General features: G+C 30.2%; 1 protein-coding gene and 1 long non-coding RNA gene across 4 annotated transcripts in view; both read right to left on the bottom strand.

Annotated features, from left to right (window-relative positions):
- LOC120413279 (telomerase-binding protein EST1A) overlaps window positions 1-16,906 on the bottom strand; it is a 239,731-nt gene that overhangs the window by 52,697 nt on the left and 170,128 nt on the right. The gene's annotated exons all lie outside the window — the stretch shown is intronic.
- On the bottom strand, window positions 2,468-2,907 carry LOC120413297 (uncharacterized). Its single transcript, XR_005604927.2, has 3 exons — window positions 2,826-2,907; window positions 2,684-2,761; window positions 2,468-2,626 (listed from the first exon to the last, which is right to left on the bottom strand). It is a non-coding gene; the product is annotated as an uncharacterized LOC120413297 (long non-coding RNA).

The following is a 16,906-nucleotide window of genomic DNA, read 5'->3' as shown; positions in this document are numbered from 1 at the left end:
TAAATTTTGTCAATTTTGACAATTTTGACAATTTTGACAATTTTGACAATTTTGATAATTTTGAGAATATTGACAATTTTGTCAATTTTGACATTTTGTCAATTTTGTAAATTTTGTAAATTTTGTAAATTTTGTCAATTTTGTCTATTTTGTCAATTTTGTCAATTTTGTCAATTTTGTCAATTTTGTCAATTTTGTCAATTTTGTCAATTTTGTCAATTTTGTCAATTTTGTCAATTTTGTCAATTTTGTCAATTTTGTAAATTTTGACAATTTTGACAATTTTGTAAATTTTGTCAATTTTGACAATTTTGTCAATTTTGACATTTTTGACAATTTTGACAATTGTGACAATTTTGACAATTTTGACAATTTTGACAATTTTGACAATTTTGACAATTTTGACAATTTTGACAATTTTGACAATTTTGACAATTTTGACAATTTTGACAATTTTGACAATTTTGACAATTAAGACATTTTGACCATTTTGACAATTTTGACAATTTTGACAATTTTGTCAATTTTGTCAATTTCCACAATTTTGACAATTTTGACAATTTTGACAATTTTGACAATTTTGACAATTTTGACAATTTTGACAATTTTGACAATTTTGACAATTTTGACATTTTTGACAAATTCGAAAATTTTAACAAATTTGACATTTTGACATTTTTGACATTTTTGACATTTTTGACAATTTTGACAATTTTGACAATTTTGACAGTTTTGACAATTTTGACAATTTTGACAATTTTGACAATTTTGACAATTTTGACAATTTTGACAATTTTGACAATTTTGACAATTTTGACAATTTCCACAATTTTGACAATTTTGACAATTTTGACAATTAAGACATTTTGACCATTTTGACAATTTTGACAATTTTGACAATTTTGACAATTTTGTCAATTTTGACAATTTTGACAATTTTGACAATTTTTACAATTTTGACAATTTTGAAAATTTTGACAATTTTGACAATTTTGACAATTTTGACAATTTTGACAATTTTGACAATTTCCACAATTTTGACAATTTTGACAATTTCCACAATTTTGACAATTTTGACAATTTTGACAATTTTGACAATTTTGACAATTTTGAAAATTTTGACAATTTTGACATTTTTGACAAATTCGAAAATTTTAACAAATTTGACATTTTTGACAATTTTGACAATTTTGACAATTTTGACAATTTTGACAATTTTGACAATTTTGACAATTTTGACAATTTTGACAATTTTGACAATTTTGACAATTTTGACAATTTTGACAATTTTGACAATTTTGACAATTTTGACAATTTTAACAATTTTGACAATTTTGACAATTTTGACAATTTTGACAATTTTAACAATTTTGACAATTTTGACAATTTTGACGATTTTGTCAATTTTGACAATTTTGAAAATTTTGACAATTTTGACAATTTTAACAATTTTGACAATTTTGACGATTTTGACAATTTTGACAATTTTGACAATTTTGACAATTTTGACAATTTTGATAATTTTGACAATTTTGACAATTTTGACAATTTTGACAATTTTGACAAGTATGACAATTATGACAATTATGACAATTTTGACAATTTTGACAATTTTGACAATTTTGTCAATTTTGACAATTTCCACAATTTTAACAATTTTGACAATGTTGACAATTTTGACAATTTTGAAAATTTAGACATTTTAGAAATTCGTGAACTTGTTTGGTTTTTTGTTGTTGTTATCAGATCTTTTTTCTGTTTTGTAAATAATTTATAGTTTATGTTACATCCTCAACTTATTAAAAAACACCTTTAAATTATACCATATTCAAATGAGCAACCTAACGTGTCCCTAATCGGCCCCAAAAACATCATCTATTTAGCAGAACCTTCCACATAAATCTTCCCCGATCGCGGCACACTTCGGAACAGCGTCGAATTAAGCAGATCATTTCTCATTCCGTGTGAATTTTGTCGGAATTTTTCGGAAAGAATTATGTCCTGATTACGCCACGGCGAAAGTGGAGCGAACCCGTTAGTTTCAAACAAAACAAAAAAAAATCAGCAATCCGCATTTTTTTTCTGTTCCTACCAAAGTCCCGGATCTTGCCCAAACTTTACGACTTTCCTTTGAAAGAGCTCAAAAACAAAAAAAAAACGACGGCGAAGATCCTCTCCCCGCGTTGAATTGGCGCGCTTCGCGCCGATGATAAATTGGTAGTAAATTTAGCAATAGACATAGGCCCAACAAAAATGGGCAAAACGTGATCGATTTGGGCGCGGAATCGCGCGGAATGTCAATTGAATTTGAGCAGTAAAATATGGTTTTAGTACCCTGGCCAGTAACCGCTGCTGACATTAGGATTTGATAAATTGGTCACGTTCTATGTGTTGCTAGTTGATGTTTTACAACAGTTGATCTTGTCGTGGAACGTGCAATTTATTTCACACTTTTCTTAGACAAGTGTAGTTTTGAAATTTATTTATTCCATTCAGAAGCAAGCTTTTCCACAATTTTCACCACAAAAATAGATTAACTTTCATCACTCTCACTTGAGTCGGAATTTCCTTAAGGCATATTGGTCGGCAACTGCTGCTGTCGATATTCATTCGCTCCGAGGCGATCCTGTTTTTTGAAAGATAAATTTCAGTATAAACGACTTGGAAAGTTGATTCGATTTACTATTTCGTCAAATGGATTTGACTGGGGAAATCCGAGCGCCACTCCTACGATTAGGGTCAGCAGCAAAAATATGAAATTCTGTAGGAATTTAAAAAAAATAATTAAGGAACAAATCTAAAAAAAAATATTAAAATCTACTAACCAACTTCATGATGTGTCCTTTCCTTCGAACGATTATTGCAGCACTAAGCCAAACGAAAACTTGTTGAGCGAGTGCAAACAACTTAAAAGATAAGAGCACTATTCTTGGAATTGAATCGCATCGAATGTTTTGACGTGTTTCATTTCAATGATAACAACTCTGACGTTAATAAAAAAAAATATTGGAAAAAAGCAAATAACAGCAGTGCTGCCAATTTGCCAATGGAATAGAGATAATTGTCCCTATTTTGGTCCTATTTTGGTCCTAGTTGCTGTTTTTGATTCAAGAGAAATAATGATATTTGAATTATAAATAAATTGTTAAATCTTTTTGTGTTATTTTGAATCCGAAAAAAACTCCTCATCTGTAATCTTAAAATTTTCATAACACAATCCTTCTCAGCCCAAATATTACCAAATTTAAATTTCAGGTAGTTGAAAGTATAAAGTGTGAGATCAAACCAACCCTTAAGTACTAAAAATTTCCCAAGGGGGGTGGGATTGGGCGATTGCCCACGCTCCATACAAACATGATTTTTTTATTTAAACAATTGTCCACAAAAGGGAGGGGGGGGCGGGGGTTAGATTTCCAAAAAAAATATTCACGTAGTTTACGGATGGTCCCAATAAAAAATAAAGAATAACATAAAATTTTCTAATTTTAATAATATTTATAATAGAATACGCCATTTTGTAAAAATTTCAACAGAAAACTCTACTTTTGTTAAAATCCAAATTATTAATGAATTTTTAAAAATAATGAAGTTATGTTAAATACTAAATTTATGGCCACAAATTTCTTAGAGTAGTGTTTTTATCACTTTCAAAATAAAAAGTATGCTAAAATACTATTTTACCATAAATACTGAATCTTAAAAACAATTCAATTGAATAAAAATCTACACAGCAAAAAATTGTGTAAATTTGGAAGGTGTAATTTTAGAAGGTTGAATATTACATCTTTTATGATGAAATTTTACCTCGATTTAGATTTTTTTTCTGTGTAGTTTTCAGAAAATTCATTATAAAATTTAATTGCTAAATGGTTGTAGTAAGAAGCAAAAAGTAAGTTTTTGCTGTAAAATAATCGTACATTCACAATTTTTCAACTTTCAAAATCAAAAATAAAGAAAAAAACATTTGTTTCATAAAACACCGATTTTGAAAAAAAAAATCTCTCAAGATTGCTTATATAGAAAACCAGGAATAAATTCGATGTTTTAAACTATATAACGAAAATCTATTAAAAAAAAAAATCGACATCGTGTAGCGACCAAATAATGCCGCTTGGTTTTTCACAATAATGAAGTTTTTGGTGTAAAATACTTATTTAAAAAAATAATACATTTTTTTTCGACGCACCACTTTTTATCACTTTCGAAAAAAAATATGTTAAATTTTATTTTAAAATACCAAACCTGAAAAAATTTCAGCTATGCTAACTTGAAGAAAAATATACAGCAGTTTATGAAAATATAAGCATTGTATACTAAAGTTTTTAGAAAATCTAAACTCACAAAATGGATGTCATAGGAAGGTAAATCTTGAATGAATTTTGGCAATAAATGTGTTTTTAGTGTAAAATACTCAAATATTCACAAAAAAAAAATAAGTGCTGGAAATATTTATTACATAACTTCTAAATTAAAATAAAGAAAATCATAGAATATCGAATTTGAAAAAAAATCTCATAATAGCCAATATAAAAAAACAAAAACACATATAAATACGGTGTTTTATACAGAAAACCCTATTTTTGTGAAAGTCTTTTAAAAGTTTGACTTTGTGTTCGGACAAAATTATGATATTTATGCTTGTAGTATGGTTAGTTTCGTACAAAAAAAAAAACAATTAGACAATTTATGAAAATTGGAGTGTGGTAAAAGTAAGGAATTTGGAGTATTTTACAAAATAGTAATTTTTGAGAGCTAGGCCATTTTTCTTCGTGATTTTCAATTTTATTATTCTGCTGAAAATTTGTCCATTAATTCCCATTTTGCATCTTTGGTTTTTCCATAGGGTAGGGTAGTCATCAATGAGACACTTTTGGTTTTCAACTTTCAACGATTTTTCTAATTTTTTCATCAGCATTTTTTAATGAGATTTTAATTGCATTATCTTTCTTTTAATGTGTTCTAACATTGACCAAAATATGAGATCGATCTGACGTCTACAGCCAGAGTTATTCAACTGTCTCATTGTAGACGCACTTGGCAGGAACAATGAGACAGCTGGGGAACAATGAGACACTCTACGAAAATCAACATTTTTCTAGCAAAACATCATGTTTTTATATTGTTCCATTGCAGGTAACTTGCCTTGAACATTTTAGAGCAATTTTGCCAACATGAAACTTTTATTAACAAAAGTTACACTAAAAAGTATTTAAATTTTGTAAAATCCATATATTAATACCAAATAACTTTGTATTTTTGGTTAAATGAAGTTTAAACTCTATAAATATGCCAAAAATTACTTTTTATTCATGTTTTGAAAGATTTACATCGATTTTGAAAAGTTTAATGAAGAAAAATCAAAGTGTCTCATTGTTACCCATGGGCTGAAATGAGTGGGGAACAATGAGACAGCCCTGCATTCTGGGTATATTCTAAATTTTGGTCAAATCTAATGAAAGGACATTGTAACCCAACTTAATCCCTATGCAACGTCGAAAGAAATTTGAAGAAATATTAGTTTTGGTGTAAATGGCAGCCTACGAGCGAAAAAACATTTTTTTTCCATAATTTACTTTTTCACCCCAGAATCAAACATTTATGAATAACTTGTCAAGGGAGCGTCCATAACCAAAGCCACTATTATGGCAGACGTGTATCCAGTAGACACACCTTTCCCCCAAATATGAGCCTGATTGGTTGAAACTACGACTTGTGAGAGCCATTTTATCATTGTTCCCCGTGTCTCATTGATGACTACTCTACCCTACCATTTTAATGACTTTTCATACAAAAAGACGTGTGAATGTTCAAAAATATAAATCACGAAGTATAAACAGCAAAATGAAAGGAAAAATGGAGACAAAGACGACTTGTTTTTTTTATGTTTCACTTTTTATTACTTTGCCAAGTAAAATTCCAAAAACACATATTTTTAAATTGTTATTTTTTATCGAATGTCGAAATGAAGGACTGAGGACTAAAATAGTAGTTTATGCAACAAGTTGCAAACATTTTTTTTTTTTGCAATTCCGTCGTTACTTTTCTACTTACTTTTCCTGTCATTCTTGATTTTTTCAGCACTCTTCGTATTTATCCAACTCGGTGAACGTCGTTGGATAAATGTACGACTCGTGCTGAAAAAAATCCTCTTTTTGCAACTTGTTGCATAAACTACTATTTTAGCACTAGTCGTAATTTATCCAACGAGGTTTACCGAGTAGGATAAATACGACGAGTGCTGAAAAAATCAAGTTTTGCAACGAGTTCCATCCATTTTTTCTGCAATTACGAAAAACACCCTTTGAGTGGAATTTTAAGTCAAATGTTTATGTATTTTATCAATTAATCGATTAAATAAAAAAACTTGAAAAGTATAACTTTTCGAAACAAGTGCTGAAAATGTCAACTTTTCAGGATTCATTTGATTCTGAAATTTCAAAATAAAAAAATTTTAGTTTAAATTTCTTAAAGTACCAAAATTTCAAAATGTGTCAGAATTCTGAGTTCTACGTATAAAAACAATATTCAAAATTATACAAAATGACAAAATTCCAAAATGAAAAATAAATTCAAAAATTCTTAAAGTACACAATTTTCAAAATTGACATTCCAAAATAAAAAAAAATATTCAAAATTTCCTAAAGTACCGCAATTACTAAATGTGTCAGAAATTCAAAAATATTTAAATTTTTATTAAAATATTTTAGAATTCAAAAAAAGAAATCAAAAATATACAAAACTACAAGATAAAAAAAACATTCAAAATATTTTGGGGACCATCCATAACCACGTGGACACTTTTTTGGGAATCTGTTATCCTCCCCCCCCCCCCTTCGTGGACAATTGTCCAATCAAAAAAAACTTTTTTGAATGAATCGTGGACAATCGTCATACCCCCCCTTAAGTGTCCACGTGGTTTATGGATGGTTCCTTGAAAGTACATAAAATTAAACATCTATCTGAAATTCATTAAAAAAAGACTCTTTGATTTAAACAATATTCAACAATATTTTAAAACAAACCAAATTTCAAAACAGAAAAAAATCCAAATCCAAAATGCAAAAAAATATCACCTGTCATAAATTTTAAATTTTTTAAATTTCAAAATTAAAAAAAAATATTGTATCGATCAATTGTTTGAATCATTTTTTTTTTTTTGAAGAGTATACAACTTATTTTTTTTCATGGACAACCCTGCGAAGAATATTTTCGAAGAGCTGAGCCAATTTTCAACAATTCTCTTTCAGAGTTGCTGATATACAGCCTCTTATACTTGAAATTACATGAATAATTAGTTTTTCTCAGTGCCCATTTGGTTACATTTTAAAAATTTATTAAGAAAATTAAAATAGTATCGAATTATTGCTGTTTTTTTATTTATTTATATGATCGCATTTGTAAAAAAAAGAATCGTGTATGCTTCCGTTAAAATTTCGGCATTAAAAAAATAGAATTGTAATTTTTTATGGAAAAAGTGTATGGTATCTCCCTAAGCAAAATCGAAAATAAATCATTTACATGTTTCCGATGCCATTTTGTTCGCAAATTTTCGCACAGAATTGAGCCTGACATTTTCTACACTCCACGTTGTTTATGGATGGCCCCTTAATACCGTAACTAGAAGCTAGACTTGGATTCAACGGGCAAAAAACATGGAAAAACATGTATTGAGATAATTTTCGAATTTTCTTAAGGTAGTTTAAAAATAATATGTCTAGTTTTAAAATGGCATCCTCAATCGAGATATTTGATTTGATATTTTTTTTTATTTCACAGTATCATCAATGTTCACAAATCCCCTTTTTGCTCTCCAAATTCATTGGCACAATTTTGGAAACTTCTAATCCCTGAAACCGTTCAAGAATCCCGTTCGTTCGTTCGTTCTCCCTCGGTTCATTCCGGGTCAATCCTCCGCCGTGGCGGCATTTTAACGAAGGCGATGTCCTGCGGGCTTAAAACAACAACAAACCCAGAGAGGTCAGCCTCGGAGTGGACGGATCAAATATTCCGAATTTTGATTTTATGAGCTCTCCGGGCGCGGCTCGTTTTACGATTTGCAGTTTTGCAGCACACATTGGCCAATTAGGATGGGGGTCTTAAATCGTTGATGAGGTGTGTTTTTGGTACTAATTGATTAGGCGCGGTATTGGGATTTGTTAATTGCATGTGGTGCGAGCTTATGATGACATAAAAGCTGTCATCCGAAGGACCCGTTAGGATGAAACGGGATTTGAGCGGAAATAGACTGTTTGAAACATAGATGAGCTTCATTTCAGCTTGGAGCGTGTCACGCGAACGTCCTGGGTTCGATTCCCACTACCAACTAGTTTTTCACTGTTTCACTTTCATTTTTAACACCATCAATTCAACTTATTGGAGCAATTTCACCCCACTTCCTAAAGCCGCAGTTGCAGTTCCACTGTTGGTACAAAGTCACAACTTCAAAAGGAAGTCGATGGCCATCTTCCAAAACCCCAGAGGGGGGAGAGCTTGGACTTAATCACGTCAAATAGGCTAAGCCGGAGCCGTGATTCGATTAGCGCAGGAAACGAGCGGTTTTACGCCCGATATATAAAAAAAATCAAAAGAAGCTGGGTCGACCTTCCTCCCAATCGCAATTCTTCGACTTTTTACGACCCACTTGACTCTCATTTTCTGGATCGCTGGCTGCTGCTGCTGGTAAGCTGCCAGAGAAACTGCTACAATTTGCATAACGAATTTCACCACCGGCGCGCCGCGGAAAAATGTGTCTCTTCCTGTGAGGGGCTACTAGAGAGCTGTAATGTCGGTCAAGTTATTAGTTCAATCCCCGATTAGGGTGATAGGGTTGAGCGATTTCGCACCCGAATTATGGTTCGCGAAAAGTTTCGTCTTCAGGGGTTCCCAAAGGGAGATGTTGAAAAAAACTTAAGTTTTCATAATTTGCGATAATGATGACAAGCGACGTGGTTTGGTGAGTTTCTAAACCTTTGAGTTTTTCGCAATAAATATTTACATTTTTATAAACATATATCATGTTCAAAATTCATGTATTAACGACAAAAATACGGTACATTCAAATATAAATATATTATTTTCATCAAAAAACATCGAAATTGTGGAAATCATTTACGAATTCTGAAAGTCTAAGAATCACTTATTTCAAAAAAAAAATTCGAAAATATAAAAAATACAAAGTTCCAAAACAAAAAAAACTATATAAAAAGTCAAAACTTAAATCACAAAAATCAATTCATATCATATCAGAAATTCCAAAAAAGAAATAAAGATATTCAAAATTTCTTAAAGTACCAAATGACAAAATGACAAAATTTCAAAATTAAAAAAAAAATTTCAATTATCAAAAAGTACAAAACCTTCAAAATCTATCGGAAATTCTTCAAAAATGAGATTATTTTATTTAAAAAACATTCAAAAATATTTCAAAAATTAAAACCAATTAAACTAAAAAAATCGAAATTCAAAATGCTACAAATTATCATCAAAAGTTTTAATTGCATTTAAATTTCAAAAAAAAATTCAGGTACAAAAGTTCGACAATTTTAGAAAATTAACTATAAACAAATATCATTCTAATCTAATCTAATCTAATCTAATCAGACCCTAGCGCAGCCAATCTTTCGAAGGGATCCTGGAGAGTGCCTTAGGTTAGATGACGCCTAGCACTCTTCTTGTCATTTATTAACATTTGCAGTGCGCCATTGCATTAGAATGCATTGAAACATCACAAGCGTTAAAGCGGCCAGGCCTACTGCGTAAAGCCGTATCGCAGAGATGACTCGTAATTGGGTTGAGTTTGAGCACTGAGTGTTCGAACAACAACACAATTCTGAATCGAAAGGGGAGGAAGAAGCGTGGGGACACACCACCATACGCTCCGAGATTTTTGGATGTATTCGTTGGGAGCACCATGCTAAGAAGGTTTGGTACTCCGGGACCCTCTGGGATGGGACATTGTATTTCCACGAATGCCCTGGACACTATTTGCCGTGGTTATAGCGCCACAACTCGCTCTCTGAAACAGTATTCCTAATTCCAGTCCAAGCTTACCAAGTCGTCATGGCCTAGTGGTTAGCATTTTTGCTTATCAACCCAAAGGACGGGGGATCGAACCCCGCTTCGAGCGACTTTGATTTTTCGTTCATATTCATGATTTCAAATTCTGTGTACTTAACATTCTCGTTGGGAGCAGATGGGAATCGAACCCAGAACCATTCGCTTACAAAGCGAACACCGTAACCAGTCAGCCACGGCCGCTCCCTTTAACTATAAACAAATATCATTCAAAGAAAAATTAAAACTAAAAAATCGAAATCCAAAATGCCAAAAAATTAACATCAGAAGTTTTAATTTTTTAAATTTTCCAGAAAAAAAATTTTTTTTCAAGCACAAAAGTTTTAAAATTCTTAAAAAATTAAATACAAACAAACATCATTAAAATCCTAAAATTTAGAAATTTGGGACCATCCATAAACCACGTGGACACTTTTTTGGAAATCTAATACCCCCATCCCGTGGAAAATTGTAGATACAAAAAAAAATGTATGGGGCGTGAACAATCGCCATACCCAGTCCCCCCTTCCCCTAGTGTTCAAGTGGTTTATGGAATTTTCGAATTTTTCAATAATAATTTTTATTTTTAATATGAGAGTTTTTGATTTTTTTGTGAGAAATTTTAGCATTTTGAATTTATATATTGTTAATTTAGGAATATTGTTTTTTTGTTAAAAAAAAATAAATACAAAATCTCGTAATTCAAGGATTTTGATGCTGTTTTATTTATAATTTCAATATTTAGAATTTTGAAATTTAATACTTTTTTTCAATTTTGAAATTTCCAAATTGTATAGTACTAAAATTTAGAAAAAAAATTAACAGTATTTAAAAACTTTATTAACAATTCCTAAATTCAAAAAAAAAAACAAAATTAAAATTAAAAAAAATCCAAATTCATCATCAAAAATTCAACCATTCTATGAATCTATAATTAAAAAAATATTTGAAAAATTTAAAGTTACCCAACTCCAAAACAAAAAAAAATCTAAATTCAAAATGACAAAATTTGTCATCAGAAATTAAAAAATTCTGAAATAAATAAAAAATATAAAAAAGTATATATATTCAAAATTTCTCCAAGTACAAAAATTCAAAAAAATTAAATAGGCCGATGCAAATATTTTTAAAAGTTTTTGTCCCTCGGCTCTGGCCGGAGTCGAGGGGGAAGGGGGCAAAAAAATAAAAAAAATATAAATATTAAAATAACATGCCATAGTTTCAACATTTGCATGGAAAAAGTGTTTTAAAATGTATTTTACACTAGTTCAGTTGTTTTGCAATAAAAGTTTTCAAAAAATGTAAAATTTGACGAAAACAAAAATTTTAGCGAAAAAAAACTTTAGCGATAGTAGACACCGAAAATTTTCAAAAATTCAAACGATTTTTAAATCAACCCAAACATGCTAAAAATGATTCTAAACGCAGGGGAATTCATTTTAAATTGATTTCAACTAATTGCACTTAAATTTTCATAAAAATATTGAAGTTTTTTGAAAAAATATTTTTTTGCCCCCTGATTTTTCGGGCCAACTTTGAAGGGAGGGGGGGACAAAAACTTTAAATAAAATTTGTACCAGCCTTAATTCATTTTTCAAAAATCCTTAAAATTTGTGAATCTATGATTTAAAACATTAAAGTGATGATTAACGAGTACAAAAATTCAAAATTTTAGAAATTGTCAAATTTAAATTATTTTTTTTTTCAAAAATTAATAAAATTATTAAATAAAAATAGAAATAAAAATCTTTATTAAAAAGCAAAAATTTATCATCTGAAATTTTAAAATTCTTGAATATCAAATTTAAGTTTAAAAAAACTATGAGCTTGAAAATATCAAAATCGATCAGAAATTATGAAATTCTAAAAGTTTTTAGCAAAAAAAAATAGTGTATTCCAAATATACCAAAATAAAAAACAAAATTTCAAATTAAAAAATTCTTGAATTCCAAAAATTAATAATAATTTTTACAATAATTTCAAAATTTCAATCCCAAGCAGGCGGAAATAACGTGGAAATAATTTGTTTTTGATATTTGAAAATACTAGGCCAATAACATTTTATGTTATTTATAACAAAATTTGTTATTCCTCGTTATGATTTTTTTGTTATTGGATTGTTATTGTAATAACAGACTAATAACATTTTTAGTTATTCTTCGAACGAATCTTTGTTATTATTTTTTGTTATTTTAACAACTAATCCGATCATCCCAATAACAGTTCGAGGTATTCTTCCAAAACAAAAAATGTTATTCCAAAGTTGTTTTGGCTGTCAACCAATATCAGACCAATAAAAAAATGTTAAGATAACATAAACTGTTATTAAACCCTTATGCAAAAATGGATTTTTCAAGAAGATTCCATAACACTTTTTGTTATATTAACAATATTTGTTATTGAAATGGCATGAGTTTTGTTTTTACCGTCTGCCCGGGATGATAAAATTTATAAAAAATCAAAAAATTATCACCAAAATCATAATATTCTAACTATTCAAACTTTTGAATATTGACAAAAAAAAACGGGATTCAAAAAATTCTAAATTAATCATTAGAAATTCTAAAATTGGAAAATTCATAATAAAAATTCGAACATTTTTTCAATAAATTTAAAAAAAACTTAAAATTAAAAAAATCAGAATGCCTAAATTCGGAATGATTATGTATTTCAAACTTTTAGAAATCTGAAAACGACAAAATTCATGCAATAAGAAAAAACATACCAGTGCTGTTCCATTTTTGGCAACACATTTTTTTATAAATATTTCAGCTTGCCAAAATTAACGTACATTATTTTTCGATGATTTAGATTGGTTTTTGGTCAACATTTTTGAAGAAAAATGAAATATGTTTGTTGCATCTGTCATTTTTGACGCATTCTTCGATTTTTTCAATTCTTCCAAAAAAAATGATTTCTCAAATTCTTTGAATTTCGAAATTACTTGAAGTTTATAAAAAAAAAATCAGTGTAACATCGACTTGCGTGAATTTTCAATGAAATAGTTTTTACAGAAATATTAGCATTTTATGTTGCGTTTTGTGTTATTTTAGTTGAATTAAAATAAAACAAACCATGAATGATTTTTTTTCAAAACTTACTTCGAATCCCTGCTAAGCATAAAATACTGAAAAAAAAAACAAATCCCAGCCTCAAATAGAATATTCAATGATTTTTATGAATCTTCCGATCGACCTTTTATGCAAATATGCTGCTCCAAGAAACAGTCCTCAAAAAAAGAGAGAGAGAAAAAAAACGGTGATGATCTGCGATCGCCGCGCAGGTTCCGTTCGTCGTGCAGTATAAATTAATTTTCGATATCATCAATTAATGGACCCCAACGAGAAGGAAGGAAGGAGGAAAGGGGGGGGGAGGGGAATGGTCCCCCAATCTCTTAACAAGCCCCCTCCTCCACCTAGAAATAGATGGAGCGAACGCGCTAGAGATCGCAACCTGATCACCATCATCGTATAAGCATAAACATAGGTTGAGGAATTCTTTGGGAAATCGACGTTTTTTTTTACTTATTTTTTCCATTTTATTAAGTGAATTAAAAAATAATAACAAAACAATTTTTATAAAGAAAATGAATAAAATTTTCTAATCTTTTAATTTCGAATAAACATTTTAGGTCAGATTAAAAATTATATGTTAAGTTGGCAACCCTGGTCTTAGTTATGTGTACTTGGAAATTTTTCAAAGTACTTGAAATATTTCTGGACGTCATTGGACAAATCTGGAGTTTTTTTTTTTTTTTGAAAAGGTCCAATAAACCAAATTTTCAGTTTTTGCTTTTTTGGTGTTTTTAAATACCCCTGACTCAAGGCGGCTTAAAAAACACCCAAAAAGCAAAAACTGAAAATTTGGTTGATTGAACCTTTTCAAAAAAAAAAACTCCGGAATTATTTGAAAGACATTTTGGGATAGGTCATAAAATGTGAAGATTTGGCAGTCATGCTTTAAAGTCTGGCATTCTGGGAGCACTGCCAAGAGAAATTGTTATATTTTCGAACAAAATGTTATAAAATTCAAATGAAAATCATTTTTTAAATAAATTTCGTAAATTTTTCAATTCCCCAGAGAACCGTTGATGAAGTGGAGGCAGAACCAACCTCGAAGCCATCAGCATCTCTTTCACCGGGGGCCTTAACAATGATTTTCGGAGATTCGATCTGGCCTAATTTTGGGCTCCCCCGTCATCTGAGGGAGCCCGGGAAGATCCCGCGGGGAGGGAGAGCTGATGATTTTATATTGTAATGGAGAGCCCCCCCCCCCTTCTCGTCCCCCGTCTTTCTTGTTTTTAGTACAAGTCGCGTTGATGGCCTACAAGGAGGAGGCGAGTCATTAGACAAGGTGAGCCACCCAAAGAACAGTTACGGCGGCACGGACCCTGATGGACCCCGGAGTTGGTCGGCCGGGGCCTTTACCGCTACATTAATGAAAAGGTTCTTGGCAAACTCAGCGGTGGAGACGGAAGGGGGCGGGGAGGGGGGCCTAAGCGAGAGTTTCGTACCGTTCTTTTTGTTTGAGATTTGAGGAGAGTTTGAGCGTTTTTTGTTTTGTTTTAGGTAGAAAGGTCATAAATTCAGGGACTTTTGGTATGGAGAGGAACGAAGATTAGTGAAGGAGCCGACGTCGGTGTCGGAACCGTGAAAAAGGGGTATAAATTCCTGATTGGCGATGGTGGCACGGCAGGCAAAAAAAAAGGGGCAGAAGGGCAGTGACCTCTGGATTAAGGGAGCTATTGATAGAAGAGATTAGTTAAAGCTGAATTTGCACGAGAGAAGGAAGATAGATTTAAATCTTATTCCAAATTGAAAAGGTCCCCGAGAAATAATTGAAAATTCACCATTTAAAAAAAAATCATGTTTTATATTTTGGAGATAAAATATGGCCTTGTAAAGAATTAAAATGATAAATATCTTTTTTTTCGGAAAGGTACCCATCTAGTCTCAAATACTCTAATCGATGTTATCTTCGAAAATATTGACACAATTTTCCATGTCAAATATGAATTAGTTATTAAATTAGTTCTTATTTATGAGTTAACAAATAAACAATATCTCATACAAAAATATGTTGTAAAAAGGTTTTTGAAACATATTTTATAATGTTTTTTTTCGGTTTTTTTTTATTAAGAGTGATGCAAATATTTTTCAAAATCAGTCCAAAATAACAGAGGGCAAAAAACTAGTCAAAAAAAAAACACACACACACACAGAGTCATTTTTTTTTAAAGTAAATCCTATTCCTTATTGAATAAGGCCTTAAGAAATTAAAAAAAAGGTCAAAATAGTAGTTTATGCAACAAGTTGCAAAAAGAGGATTTTTTCAGCACATGTCGTACATTTATCCAACGAGGTTCACCGAGTTGGATAAATACAAAGACTGCTGAAATAATCAAGTTTTGCAACGAGTTCCATACAACATTTTTTGCAATTCCAAAAAACACACAATGAGTGAAATTTTATGTAAAATTTTCATGTATTTTGTCAATAAATCGTTTAAATCAAAAAAATGTTGAAAAGTGTTACTTTTCGAAACAAGTGCTGAAAAGTTCAACTGTTATTTTTGGTACGGAAAAGTAGATTATTCCGTCGTTCAAGAATGACAGGAAAAGTAAATAGTTTCACAACGGAATTGCATAAAAGATTTTTGAAGTACATTTTTTAATAATTATTTCTTTATTTTTTCCATTAAATAGGACAATATTAGACTTTTTCAGATTTTAATGATTTATTTTTAATTCAAATATTTTGAAAATTTTCGATACTAGCATGACTGTTATTTTGTAAAACTTTTTGCTTAAATTTAAGTTGATTTTACCAGATTGATATAACAATCTGAAACAGTACTGAACTTTTTAAAAATGCTCAACAAGATTTTTTTTAGCAGATTAAATGAGTTTTTTTTTATAGAAGGCTTTTGCGAAAATAAAAAATAAAAAAATACAGTGCAATTGAACTCCAAAGTAAACTCTCAAATCTGTACAACTTTGTCGGAGAATGCAAAACGATCCGAATTTTTGGGTGACCAAAAAGTATCATTGCATTGCTAGTAGCTCATCATGACCAACTCGGATCGTTTTGCTTGCTTCGACAAAGTTGTAAGGAATCGAATTTGAAATTTAAGTAATTTCGTATTTTCGTTAAAAGCAACGCCACCTACCGGCGAAATTCTGAAACAATGTTTTTCCTCATACATTTTTAGAACCTTGCCATACTAATTTCAACGCTCAATAGCGACTCCAAAACCTTAACAGGTTTCGCAAAAAAAATTAAACAGATGCTAAGTTTAACCTAAGAAAGCCAAAGATTTGATTAAATCCAAAAAAAGTATTTTTAGCCCATTCAAATTGTTGAAATATAAGGGGTATTTTTTTATAAAATTAAAGAGGCTGTATCATAGCAAACAACAATTCGACCAACAAAGTAAAAAAAGAAATTTTTTTAGTAATTTTTATAGCTTTTTACTTTATCAAAACATATGTCAGGTAATTTTAGACTGCATTTTTTTCGAAAAAATGATTTTTAAAATTTATTATGACAATATTTGAAAGTTTTTCCAAAATTTTTTTTTTTTTTTCAAAAGTTAATATCTCTGGTACCAAATTTCACAACATCTTTAACTAAAGCTGAAAATCTAAAATTGAATATCTCAAAAAATTACAAATTCCAAGCAAATAACTCTTCTCAAAAGTACGGCACATTTTAATACAAAAAAAATGAATTATTCTCCTATTAAAATCAAATACATTTGCATTTTTAATCAAGGATTGCATGATAAATTCCGACAAGTTTTAAACTCGCTCAAAGATTTTTTGCACAAACTGGAAATTTCTGAAAAATTGGCA

This window comes from Culex pipiens, chromosome 1 (assembly GCF_016801865.2).
Source record: "Culex pipiens pallens isolate TS chromosome 1, TS_CPP_V2, whole genome shotgun sequence".
Classification (NCBI taxonomy): domain Eukaryota; kingdom Metazoa; phylum Arthropoda; class Insecta; order Diptera; family Culicidae; genus Culex; species Culex pipiens.
Note: the sequence above shows the minus strand (reverse complement) of the source record. Positions and strands in the feature narration are given on the sequence as shown.